Source organism: Durio zibethinus, chromosome 13, assembly GCF_047325235.1.
Source record: "Durio zibethinus cultivar Kanyao isolate XHJ-2024 chromosome 13, ASM4732523v1, whole genome shotgun sequence".
NCBI classification, from domain to species: domain Eukaryota; kingdom Viridiplantae; phylum Streptophyta; class Magnoliopsida; order Malvales; family Malvaceae; genus Durio; species Durio zibethinus.
In genome coordinates this window covers 19,670,232-19,683,680 of record NC_143174.1, presented here as the reverse complement: position 1 = coordinate 19,683,680, position 13,449 = coordinate 19,670,232, and the positions used below count along the sequence as shown (strand labels likewise).

Below are 13,449 nucleotides of genomic sequence, written 5' to 3'. Positions count from 1 at the left end.
CCATGAAAATAATGGAGAATATTTATAAGAAAGAGATAGTGAGCAAGAGGATGATTAATTAAGATGACAAAAGGCAGGCACGAGAAGAACGCAGACAATGAAGTAGCCATAGAGAAATGGGAACCATTTGGAGAAAGGAAGTGAAAGAAAATCAAGGCAGAAGAATGATCTTGTCCATGGGGTTGTTAAGAGAGTGAAGAAAAGCTCCATTTTGAAGGAAGAGACAACGAAGTGAGTTGCACTCAATCTCATTCTCTAGATGAATTTAATTACCCTGAATGCCCTTTGAGCATAAATATCAACAAAGGAAAGAATCACACCCAATAACAGCTTATCAATAAACATTTCAGTAGTATTCCCGCAATTAAAATATATGCAAAGTTCATGCCTATGAATGTTTAGGTTATAACCTTGCTTTGCTATGGAACAAGAGAGATAAATCCAAGTTTTATACTGTAATCCTTGTGAGTTTAAAAAGTAAACGCCAAATATTCTTGAGGGATTATTTATTAGCTGTTACTTCATGCAGAAAGACAAGAGGATGAGATAGAAGAAAAAGGACGTCGACAGCAGGATTCGAACCTGCGCAGGCAATGCCCAACAGATTTCGAGTCTGTCTCCTTAACCACTCGGACATATCGACGCCTTGTTTGAGGATAAGATCTTAAAATAACTTATTAATTATCACCTATTCTACTGCTTTGAGTAGTTGACATGACATCTCTGTACATATACTAGTAATGATCGCTAAATTGAATTCAGAGTTCCAAAGTGGTCAGCCGTCAAATTCGCATTGCAAATCGCCAAAGGATAAAAACAAAGAAACAGGGACATAGTCAGGAAATATTCAGCTTCCATGACTGGAAATGTTCACATGAAAAAATAGCTAGTACACTAAGATAGGGTCAATATTAGAGGGCTAACCAATACAGTAATTATAGGAAAAATTCTTTTATCCTAGTAGATTTCAAGATTAGATGCTAAAGGATATATATTTATATTTTAGAACTCAACAGGGTACAATTATGATAAGAGTTTCACTTCTTAAAAAGGTTAAAGAAACCTACTTGTAACAACAGCTATTAATATAACACATCAATCATGGTAGATAAACTAAAAGAAAATACACCCAAAATCCTATCATAATATGGCAACATTGTAGTTTAATGTAGTCATTGTCCATATCAGTGAAACAGCATTTACTACTGAATTCAAAGCTGCATCACACAAACACATTATAACAATGTCCTAAAATGGAGAGCTGGAGGTAACAGGTAAATAATCAAAATTGCTTTCAGTTTTACGCAAAGGACTGGCTAAACCAGAATGAGAGCCAAAGTAACGTAACATTAAAGTCAGTATCACACAAGGATGCTTTTCATTTGGCCATCCTTTTCCTAACTAGTCCCATCAAATTTCTCTCAACCAAAATGAGCAGGCAATGCAGAAATGGAAAAAAATATACTGTACAAAGATTCTGCTTACACTTGTCTGCAAAATACTCTGACACTTCAGCTAAGAGGTAGTATATCAATGATCCATATGCTTGGCCACTTAGTGTAGGTATCAACCTAGTTCCGAGTACACTTTACTGACAATGAAATGAATTATTGGCCACCTTTCCTACTCTCCAAATGATCAACATGAAAAATCAGATAAATGTAAATTGAGATACCACTTTGCAGACATTCCAAACAAGTACAGAAACTCAATCCTTCCAGCATGTTCTGTATATATAGTTGTTAAATCATTTGGAATAAAGTTTGAATCAGCTCATCAGAAATTGGTTGCTATATTTCTAAACCCCAACATAGGTAAAATCCAGAAAAGGCTGCTCGTCTGGAGGTGATAGTTTCAATGCACTAGGGCAACATTCATAGTTCAATGGATTGGCCCGGCGGGTCAAAACTTGAAACTTTTAAATCAAGGAAGACAGCTAAAAGTTCGGTTTCTCATCATCCATTAGATATCCAGAAAATATATTAGATATCCCACAAAATATAATTTTATTTTCTGAACATCCTTCGTTCTCATACACTGAACGCGGGTTAATATAAAATTACTTTTATTTTCGTGTTGATTTTTAGCATTTCATATGCTAAATTTTTTGAACAAATACTTTGATTACTTAAGAAAGAACTGACACTCACCTCGCCAATGAAAATTAACTCCATTCGCATCCAGAAATTCATGCAAGTGGAGCAATAACGTCTAAATTATTCATCATTGACCATTTTTGGGGGTAGAAGGAATTAGATGATTAAAAATTAAGCTCCCAAACCATTATTCTTGAGCAGCCCTGCAGTAAGCCTTCCATCTGGCTTTCATCTTCCACAACTTGTTCAATAAACAAGCTTGCCTGCAAATTCAAATCAATAACATTGAAAGATTGAAAGAAATAAGTATGTATCAAGGCATTTCAACATAGGTTATGGAACAGAATACTCTTCCAAGGGTTAAATTTTGGAGGAAAAAAGTCTCAATCTTCCACACCAAGTTTTGGGGAATTCTGTTCGCTTTTTTTTTTTTTGGTTTCTATCTTTTCACCGCTCAACCATAAAAGTCTGATCTGATCATTTTCTCTTTTTTTTTTTTTTTCTTCCCCTACAAAAATTGACTTAATTGACAGATGTAGTAAATGGAAGCAACAGCCATGATCACTGCAGTAAATTGAAACAATAAGAAGCTTAAAGATAATCAAAGAAGAGTCAATAAGGACTAACTTGGAAGCCACCTTTTACTGTGTCAAGCTGTCTAATCGGTTCAAGATTAGGCCGGTGCTATCGCTTTGGATCCCAGAGTATGGTACTGTTGAAGGCAAACCTTGATATTTCAGCATGGAATCTTTGGAATCTCCTACTTAATCCGTTTAGGTGCCAACCGATGACTTGAGTTCCATTACAAACAGGGCCCTCCAATACAGTTCTGCTTTTGTCCCATGTTTGTTTGGCTACAGTCCATGTCCCAGACTGCCTGTAAAAAAAGGCCAGAGTGAAATAAACTGCGGTTCTAGGCACTTGTAAAAGGGAGAAGGGGATTGCGACTATGACACCTAAAATGAATAAGCAAAGCACTCCATGCAAAGAATGAACAGCAGGAAACCATACAGAGAAGACAAAAGCCTAACTGGAGGCATATTCAGTAGTTAACTTTTTCCTGTAACTACCATAATTGAAGGGAACAACTAATTCCTTGTCAAAAATAAAAAGTTAAACCTATTGATGCTGACTAAGTTATAACTAAATCAATGCATTACTTTCATTTTTCCAAGTTGGTGCTGACTTTTATATATCTGATTCCTATTTTAGCCCAGTGCTTGGCTAACATATCATTTTGACCACTATTACACTTATACAAGATCATCTTACGGAAATCTGTTCCCAGTTATAGACATAGCGACATCAAGAGATAGCTAACAAAGTCGCCAGATTTGCATTGCAATACCATCAAGAGAGAAATGAAACAAGAGACAATAGGAAATTCGTAATAAGCAGAATAAAAAATAATTAGACAGAAAAATATAAAGGAGGTACCTAACACGCCTCATTTGCTCAAATAGATCAATTGAGTAGATGTTATCCTCATTGGCAAAGTAGACAATTCCATCAAGATGATGAGTTTCAATGTGAGATAGTGCCACATTTCTGTCTTTTATATCAGTCAGATTTTTCTTGCAACAAGATGCCTATACATAACACTGTTCCTTCTTAGGATGTCAGCTGTTTCCTCAGACTGCGAGGTCATCTCCACAACTATCCACAATAGAGGAGGTTGGACCAGCTTTAATGTGTATGCCAAACGATTTAAATAATAGGCCTGAAGTGGTCGAGCATATGTTGGAGTCACAACTATTAAAAGCTTACAAGATTCCAGATCTATATGTTGAGAGAGTGACTGATTTGTCAAGGCATTATCTACATTCCCTTCTATTATTTTCTGTCCCTGCACCAGAGCCTCCAATGTGACATCATTTTTAACCCCTGTGTCGTCCATCATTGTCGTTACGTTTCTTTCTGAACTGTTCAGGGTTTGAAAATTCCCAACAGTTGATAATACCCCAAAAGAGAATGCCCGGTGCTTTGAACTGGGATTCATATAAGAAAAATCCATGGAAATGAATGGCGTCAATCCAATAAAAGAACCAACTATGAAACAAATAAAGAAATGAAAAAGGGCCCTCCTCCAAACTTGTCCTTTCTGTTTTGACCTGTCAAGAGGCCCGGAGGATCTTGGCAAAAAAACACCAAGAACCAAAGCTTGAGAATCCGAAAAACCAAAAAAAGAAGACAGCAATCCACCAGTCGGTGGGTAGGTCTGACTAGATGATGAGACTAGGACAAAGGAGAAGGGAGTGACGTTCAACCTCCCCCGTAATTAAAGTCCCCTGTCGAGGCACCAGAGACAGTGTTCTTCTAATGGATGCCATCAACACTAATCTTATTTACTTCTTAATCAATAAAGAATCACCACAGTCCACAAGAGAGCAACCAAAATTATCACAAGCTCATTTTCTTTACCAATACACCTTTTTAGACATGAGCATCCCAATATGCAATATGTTCTCTTTGCTCCATGGCACATTCTTTAAAATATCTTTTTTGCAACAATCTTGTTCCCGTATTAACCAATAAACATTAAAACAATCCTACCAAATAGATTCAACCACTCGAATCCAATTTCAAAAATACAACTTTCCCTCTCATCTTAACAATGCCGGTAAATCTACCAAAGCCAAAGCAAAGTTCTTGATCTACAATGAACTGCCTAAGCAACTATCAATGATTTCAGATCAAACAGAATGAACCCAAATACTCCAATTATCAAAACAAGCAAAAAGGCTCCAAACTTGATTAAAAAAAAATGAGATTCCAAATTAAAATGTGTCATGATTCCAACCTTAATGATATGAGCAACCGAATTACCTTCCAACGGAAAATGGGTCTCCGATCTTCCATCCCAAAAGTCACAAAGGAGACGAAACTAGCATCATCTCTGAGCTTTTATTCAATGCTTTACAGAGGAAACAAAAAAGCATCAACATTTTCAGATCTTCCTTTGACTTAACCGAAGGTCAAAATGGAGAGTAAAATAAGCGTATAAGAAAAGGTGTTCAAGGAATCTTTGTAATGGCCTTGAGAGTTGAAAGCCTACAAAAAGGAGAGAACACGGCGCCCCTGCTCTCAAGTCCCAACTGCAATGATTCAGACCCAACACAATAAATTCGATTTTTGTTTTTGTTTTTTTTTTCCTTTGCATGAATATTTTTAGTTGACCGACGGTGGTGCGATGTAGTATGTATAAGATTGAGGTGTTTGATACACGTGTAAGCACGTGATAGTTGCACAACGCATCCACGGCCACAGCGGTTCAAATTTTCTTCTCGCTTTTTTGTACGTAACAGCTTAGCCCAACCTTTGTTTTGGTAAGAGGAGTTTGATCAACGATCATTGACTTTCTAGTCAAATAAAATCTACTTCCAATGTATATTTGAGAAATTTCAACACCTTTAAAAAAAAAAAAAAAAGGATCATTGGAGAAAGAAAAAAACTCTTTTTTGATAAAACTATCATTAAATTGTTATAAATATGACTTTGTAAAAAAACTAATTATCCATTAGTAACATTAGTGAATAGTGACATGGTTATAAAATAAAAATGTTCTACCCGATTGATAAGAAGAAATTTTCATTTTTTTATCAATCATAAATGTGGTGAAACGCACTTTAAAAGTAAATTTTTGAATAAATCAAGTCATAGTGAAAAAAAAATTTTTTTTAATTGTTGAGAAAAAATTAAATTTAAATAAAACTTGAAAATACCTTTTGATTATATTATAAAAAAAAAATCTTAAAAAGAAGATTGGTATAAATCTTTGTCCATGGTTTTGATAATGAGAAAAGGCATGTTAGTTACTTGGTTAAGAGCATTTAATTAGTTTTTATTTTACATAAATAACTTCTTAAAAAATCATATTCATGCAGAAAATCCATATGAAAGAATCAACATTGGAAAACTATAAATAAAAATTAAATGCAAAAGAGATTAAGCATCTGTTTAGTCAATAATTTCATCAATATGTTGACTGGCGTACAATTACAAGTGGACAACTTAGTGACCAATGGACAACATTATTATTTATACTTTATGAAAGCAAGAATGGAATTTATTTTATTTCAATGGGCTTTTCTTTTCTTTTTTTAACAATATTTAAATGGGCTTCTAAGTAATGGATGTAGGGCCATCAAGTTAAGCGCTCAAGGCCCATGACTTTCTAGTACATATTGGGCAAAAACAATTTTGTAACTTTATAATAAGCTTTAGATAATTTATAAATCACTTTATTATTATTATTATTATTTTCTTCAAGATTTAATTTTTTTTTATTGCTAATAGCTTGACTTTTATGAAATTATACCTTTTGCAATAATAGCTTACTTCAGTATTTCTTGATATAATAACTTTTTTTTATTAAGTGAATTAATGATCCATTTACAACTTTGCAAGAATTCTTATGTAAATGATCCATAATATTGTAACAATTACAGAGCATATTAACTTATATCATTATAAACCAATATATAAAGGTTAAGAACTACTTCTAAAACTAATATGATAATGGAAAAGAGTCGCCAAAGAAGAAGAAGTTTAGACACACATACTTAATATTTCAAAATAAATAGAAAGTATTACAACTTATGATTCTAGACTCTATCCTAAGATATAAGTTCTAAGTCTAAGTGATAGATTGTCTTCACAAAAAAGGAGTTACAAGCTTATATAGAAAGAAAAAGCAAATGAATAGGTAATGATAGGATATATCAAGTTCGTGACTGTGATATAAAGAAATACAAACAAAATAGTAAAGTAACTTTAACAAAGTAGCTCTAATAAAGAAGGAATTAGATTCTTTTCTCTTTATCAAAGTGTCTATAATAAAGTTAACATTACTTTAACATAAAGTAAACTTGACACAAAACTTAACATAAAGTTGATGTAGAGAAAAATTGATATTGATTTGTCACCACCAATCTTGTCTTATTGTAGTAAGAGAATCAAACTTGAATTTTTGCATACTGAACAAAGTGAATAAAGTTGCACACATAATTAAATATATCTTGGATTGAAATAGGGAAGATTTTTTCATTCTAAACATTATTTGAAAAAGGAACACTGGGAGCAATACTCTGGAGAGAGGTTGAGATGGGAGTTGTTTGTATTTAGAGTGAAATCATAACCAAAATTTTTTAAAAATTGGTTTGGATCAAAATCATCATATTAATCAAATGGATCTTAAAAGTTTTTTCAATCTTCCAATGGGTTCCATTCAACTAAACCAACATGATCAAGTTCAAATATTGTAGTTTCAGGAAGAAGTTCTTGCCATGCACAATTAAACCTAGTCTCATGAATTTTTTTGTTAATTTTAAGCTGATAATTGTTATTCAAATGGTAGTTACCCCATGAAACATCATCTTAGAGTTTTGGTCAAATCTAAGAAGAAATTTTTTGGTTCATTTCATAAATTCGTCTTTGAAACTTTGTGCACTCTTATCGGTTATCAAACTCAAAGTCTAACAATGAATAAGCTTGTGAGTTATAAATTACTATATATAAGAAGTACTGAGGTTCATCTACCAAATAACTGTAAAACCTATAAAAGATGAGAATAATTTCAAGAATAAGGGAAACTTTATTGTATCTCTTATAGGTTTGTATCCAGTGTATCCACATAGGAATAGGTTTGAACTATTAAAAGAAAACTTTTAAGTATTGGTGGTTGAAGTCCATTAAGTCTTTTTTTGGGTTAATGATTGCTTCACAGAAAGTATAAAGCAATTTTTTAATGCGTTAGGGAGGGAATTCTATAGCAATGTGGTAGAAGTGACAAAGATACCATATGAAACAAATTGTTTCTTTTAAAAACTAAAATGGGTCAAGAAAATTGAAAGGATGGATGAAAGGTAGTCTAGGTGTATACCTAAAGGTTGAATAAAGGTGTCTCCAAATTTACGAAAGATCTTAGACTGGTATTTGAACAAAAAATGTGGGGCTTTGACATTAAAGGATTTGGTTGCAATCATCAGTCTTGGTAACTTTGAAGGGAGTTGTTCTATTGGGAGTCGAAACAATTCATTTAGAACATCAAATTTATCATCAAGGCGGGGTTTTTTTATAAGAAGAGATTAGGGTTTCTGTAAGGATGAAACTTCAAAGTATGGTGAATGATTCACATTGCAATGACTGAAATAATCTTTAAAATATTTGAAAGAAACTTGAATAACATATCTGAGAAAATATTATCTTTTCTTTTTATATGCTTTGTGGTGAATGAGTACTTCTAAAACCATTGGAAAAGTTTTAGAAACTGAGCATTTGGCATCTATTTCTTCTTAAAATTCATCATTTGATCAAACGTTTCAGTTTGTAAGGTTATTTTTCTTTCTAAGGGAATCTGTAAAGCTATAATACACTTTGACTTGACCTTGAGTATTTTTATTGATAGTGTCTGTTATTGGGACCATTTATGAGGCTTTTTCTTTAACATTTTTATGAGAAATTGAGTTATCTGAACAAGATCTTAAAGAAATTCATTCATATAATTCACTTTGAAATATTCACTATTAGAATAATGAACTTGTCATTTTGAAAGATTTTCATTTGGAAAATCTTCAAATGCTTATGTAATGTACTGTCCATCTTTAAATGCATACCAAGAAAATCAATTTCTATTGCATAAATGATCTTTTTTTTTTCTAACAATATTATTTCATACTGTTACATAATCTTCTAGAACTTGTCTAGTAACTATACGTAAGCTGTCACATTTGGAGAAAATAAAAGGATATTATTAATGTAAATGAGTGCATTTTCAATAATTGGAGTAAATATTTTTATTATTATCTTTTGAAATAATAACAAAGTTACTTTCAAACCAAAGGGGAAAACTATCCACTGAAAGTGATGTTAAGGGATGCAAAACCTTGTTTTGTATCTATCTTATAAATGTATATCTAGTTGGCAAATCTTATCTTAAGATAAAATTTTGAGAATACTTTTGCTTATGCTAAATTTGCAAACAATAATTTTTTAATGGGAAGAGAAAACTTATCATCTACAAGAAAAAAATCATGAGTAGTTGATAACCAATCTTAATTTTTCTTAAACTTGTTTTGATCTTTCATTTACATAGAATGCTTTACATGCCCATGATAAAGTGGTTGATTCAATCAAACTTTGAGCTTGAAGTTGTGAACATTTTTCAATGGCTAACTTAAAGGGATCTAGATTCATATCCGAATGACTAGCTTTTGTAATATTGACATCTTCATTCTTCTTGAAAAGAAAAGTAATAAACAATTCAAGGTTTTGCCATAATAGATTCTTACATTTTTGAAGAAATTTTGAGTGAGAGTTTACACATGAGATTTAGACTATCTTTTGCATGATTTCCTGAAATAATTCTATTTGAATTGTCATGGTGAAAAGGTTAGGAAAATATTTCCAAGATTGAAAATAACTTTCAAATGTGATACCTTTTCTATTAAGCTTTAAACTTAGAATATTGGTAATAACATCAAAACCAATAACTAGGTCTTTTCTGTAAATATGGTGATCTTAAAATTCTTTGGGTAATTTGAAAACCTATGAAAATCTCAATGGTAACAAGTTTGCTGATAAAATCTATAGAAAAAATATTTTCATCAGTAGTTTTGAAAAAAGTTTTTTTTGTCTTTTCCAAAAAGATTTAGGTAAGACAATGGGGTTGACTATGGTTTGGGTTACACCGGTGTCAAAAAAAGCAATAACTCTAATGAAATGTGAGTGTTTAAATATTTGAATTGAGGTTAAAAGCGTCTTTAGAGGTTGAATGGTTTTGCCTTTCTAAAGTTCTTGGATTGATATATAATTAAAACATTGATCATCATCTTCTGAATAGCTATTTGAATCTGAATTATCATCAACATCTTGCTTGATCATAAATAGCGATTGAGGAGTCTATTCATCATTAATAGAGAATACTGATTCGAGATCATCATATGAAAGATTAATTCCTGAGATATTTGGAATATCTTCTATCATTTTAATGGACTTTTTATCAGACTTTAAGCAATTTTTTGCAAAATATCTTAGTTTTTTACTAAAAAAATATTTATTACCTTTGTTCTTTAGGTCTTTTTTTTTCTATCAAACTTTAATCTTTGAAATCTTCTAGACTTTCTATAGAGTTTCTTGTGTCTGAAAAGATTGAAGTTTTTAGGCCATTTAGACAAATTGAACTTTCTGAAATGTTTCTTTTTCTTATGATGACAAAAACATAAAGAGTTTTTTTTTTAAGAATATTTGATCTATAAACCAGTTGAAAAATAAAAACATGGTCTGTCCATTTTCTTGGAGTTGTTCACTAAGTCTATAATGTACTTCTGTTTTTTGCAAATCTTGTCAAAGGGCTTTCATCATAATCTTGTAAATATCACTAAAGTTTATGCTTTTTCAAATCAAGTGATCTAAGATTGAGTTTTTGTCTGTTAGGCAAGTTCTCTTACAACTGAGTTAAGAAAAATTTGTTTCATATTAACATTATCAAATCCATCAAAGAGACAAAAATATTGAAAAAATTATTGGTAGTGTTTGTCAAGATCTTTTAGATGGAACGAATAACATTTTAACTTGAAAAACTATTGTATGATCTTTCCCATTCGATAAGCTTCTACGTCACAAAATATTACTAAAAGCTAAGATATAGCTTCTGTAATTATAAGGCATTGGAGAAACCGTTGCTGTTTATATTCACCAATATTATCCCAAAAGTTCTTGAGAATTCCAACTAGTCTTGAAACAAATCTAATTAAAACCATATGCATTGTGATGTTGGGATTAGAATTCAATTTAACTAATCTTTATGCAAGAAATTCTTGAAATCTTAAGTGCCATTTGAAAGTAAGAATGTCATCAATTGTGAACACTAAGAATTTGGTTTAGGATAAAAAACTATAAGCTTGAGGAGGAGGTTGATTTTGTTGATCACTATCTATAGGTTTTGGGTTGTGAACTTCTGAATTGTCATCTATAACTTCAATTGTTAGTTTTGTCATGAAGATCTATGGTAGGGTTTCAACAATATTTGTTTTAACCATATCTTTTGAAAATACTTTATTAAAGTCCATTATTGAAGAATCATTTACATCTCTAGTAAAAAATATATCTTTAAAACTAAAAAAGACTTTTTTGTGCCATTTGCTTAAGTATGTTGGGAAAGATGTTTGGTATGGAAGAAATCATTAGCTGGAATGGAGGTTTAGGTGAATCATAAGAAGAGCTTTTAGAAGTTTAGTCAAAAGTGGGATTAAAGGAGGTGGCAACTGTGGTTACGGTTGTTTTTGGCTTTGAAAGTTAAGGAAATGGTTGTTCTATTGTCTTTTTGGGTTTCTATTCAATTTGTTATTTTTCTTTGAATTTGTTTATCTATTTTTCAATAGTGCCAAAAGAGGTTGTTTTGAGGGAGGAGTATAAAATGGTTGTTTTGAGAAAGGTGTGAAGAATGGTTTTATTTGAAGGTATGAGGTTATGGTTATAGATGAAAGTGTGAACATTGGTGTACTTGGTTTAGGTTGGTATTGGAATCGGGTAAATAAAGATTTTGGAGGTGAAGGTGGAGTTTATAGTTGGTAAAGAGTATCATGCATTCCTTGTTAACAAAAGTAAAAATACTTGAGGTTTGTTGTTGTTGGAGTTTCTAATGGAGTTGATTATGGAGATCTACAAGTTAAAACTTGAGACTTTTCATTTTTGTTTCTCTTTTAACAAAAGCATAAATGTAACCAATGTTACTTTTCAACCAATTGTCTAAACTCTTGATTTACAATAATCATTCTTGCTTGGACATCAAGAATAATATTTCTGAACATTGATGAGATTATGGTCAAATGTTGGTTCACTTAATCTAACTTATTCTCTATCCAATGCAGAGCGATATTTTGAAGAATAAAGTTTTTTGTTTGCCAATTCAAGATTGCTTTTACTTAAGAGATTCTTTTCTAGTTTCTATATTCATCTCTCTAGGTGGGATTTGGGATTTTTGATATGTATCTGTACTAATCTTTTGTGAATTCATACAGAGGAGGAAATTTAGCATCATAGGAATATCCTATTGGCTGCATCATGCAAATTTGAGGAAAAAATTGATAGTTTTGTGGCTAAATTTTCTTTAGTTGTTGTTTTTTTTTTTACCTTTTCTGCATCATTGACTTGTTGCTTTAGTTTAGCCTTTTATGCTTCTTCTTTAACAATGTAAGCAAGACTAGTAACATACCAAGGTAAGGATTTTCTTGGTTGAAGTTTTGGCTTTTAAAGTTGACATGGTTGTATCATGAACTATGTAGGTAAGACAGAGGTTAGAATAGGGTCTTTTTTTTCTTGTTGTGGTCAAATTTGATTATGACAGTACCATCTAGGTTTATGGTGTAAAAAAAATCAAAGTGTTGGATAGGTTCATTCTGGTTCTAAAGCTTTTGATAACTTATTATTCATAGCTAAGGAAGTAAGTAGCAAGTTCATCAACTGAGATCTATTTTGGAATGTGAATGCATCTGAGGTTATTATCAGTAGCTTCTAGCTTTACAAATATCATATCACCAGTGTTAGGCAAAAGGAGGTTTATGGCATGATCTTAGATTTTGTATGACATCTAATAGTGAAGAGTTACCTGAAATCCTTTCATCTAAGTTCTAACAATCTGAACTTGAACCTTTAAAGCATAAAGGAGAGTTAGATCTTATAGAGACAAATTGTAGTTAAAAAATACTATGAACAAAACAGTTCTTGCATTGAGGGTTGTCTCAAGTATACCAAGTACTACACGTTTATAGTCTTTGAATCTTATATCCAACAAAGCCCTCTTTGTACAAATAGGAATACCATTTCGCTCATGAAAGCATATTATGATAGCACCAAAGTGGATGGGGGTGTATCTTTGCTCTATCCATTACTCTGAAAATTCTGAAAGAATCTAAAGAGTAACAAAATGCTCTTAAAATCTCATTAAGGGAATGCACTAATCAAACTTGAAAACTTGAACATATTATTTTAGAGCTTGAAAACTTTGTTTGAGAAGGATTTTTATAGATTTAACAAGAGAAAGTTTTATTTTTTTGGATTTTTTTGTTTTCTAGGATATAATTAATTTCATAAAGGAAATTTAACCTAAAAGAATATTTTCTAAATACAAAAGAAAGTAAAGAAAAAGAAGATCTAAAGGTTGAAGGAAGTGACTCACAACCTGTGTTTAACCTATCCATGAAAAAAAAGTCTTTGGCTATCCAATTCCACTTAATCTATCTATTAATAGATTAGTTACTTAATTCTATATACCTTTAACTCTGATACCATTTAACGAGAGGTTTAAAGCTATCAACGAATGATGAGGTTTTAGGTTCGTTGATAGCTATGAATT

General features: G+C 31.7%; 1 non-coding gene and 1 pseudogene across 2 annotated transcripts; both read right to left on the bottom strand.

The window, feature by feature from the left end:
• Positions 1-561: 561 nt before the first annotated feature.
• On the bottom strand, positions 562-643 carry TRNAS-CGA (transfer RNA serine (anticodon CGA)). The gene has a single exon. It is a non-coding gene; the product is annotated as a tRNA-Ser (tRNA).
• Positions 644-1,077: 434 nt separating this feature from the next.
• Positions 1,078-5,417, bottom strand: LOC111304095 (putative beta-1,4-xylosyltransferase IRX9H; annotated as a pseudogene). The gene is made up of 3 exons (XR_016326545.1): positions 3,534-5,417; positions 2,724-2,973; positions 1,078-2,359 (listed from the first exon to the last, which is right to left on the bottom strand). The product of XR_016326545.1 is annotated as a putative beta-1,4-xylosyltransferase IRX9H (transcript).
• Positions 5,418-13,449: the final 8,032 nt, after the last annotated feature.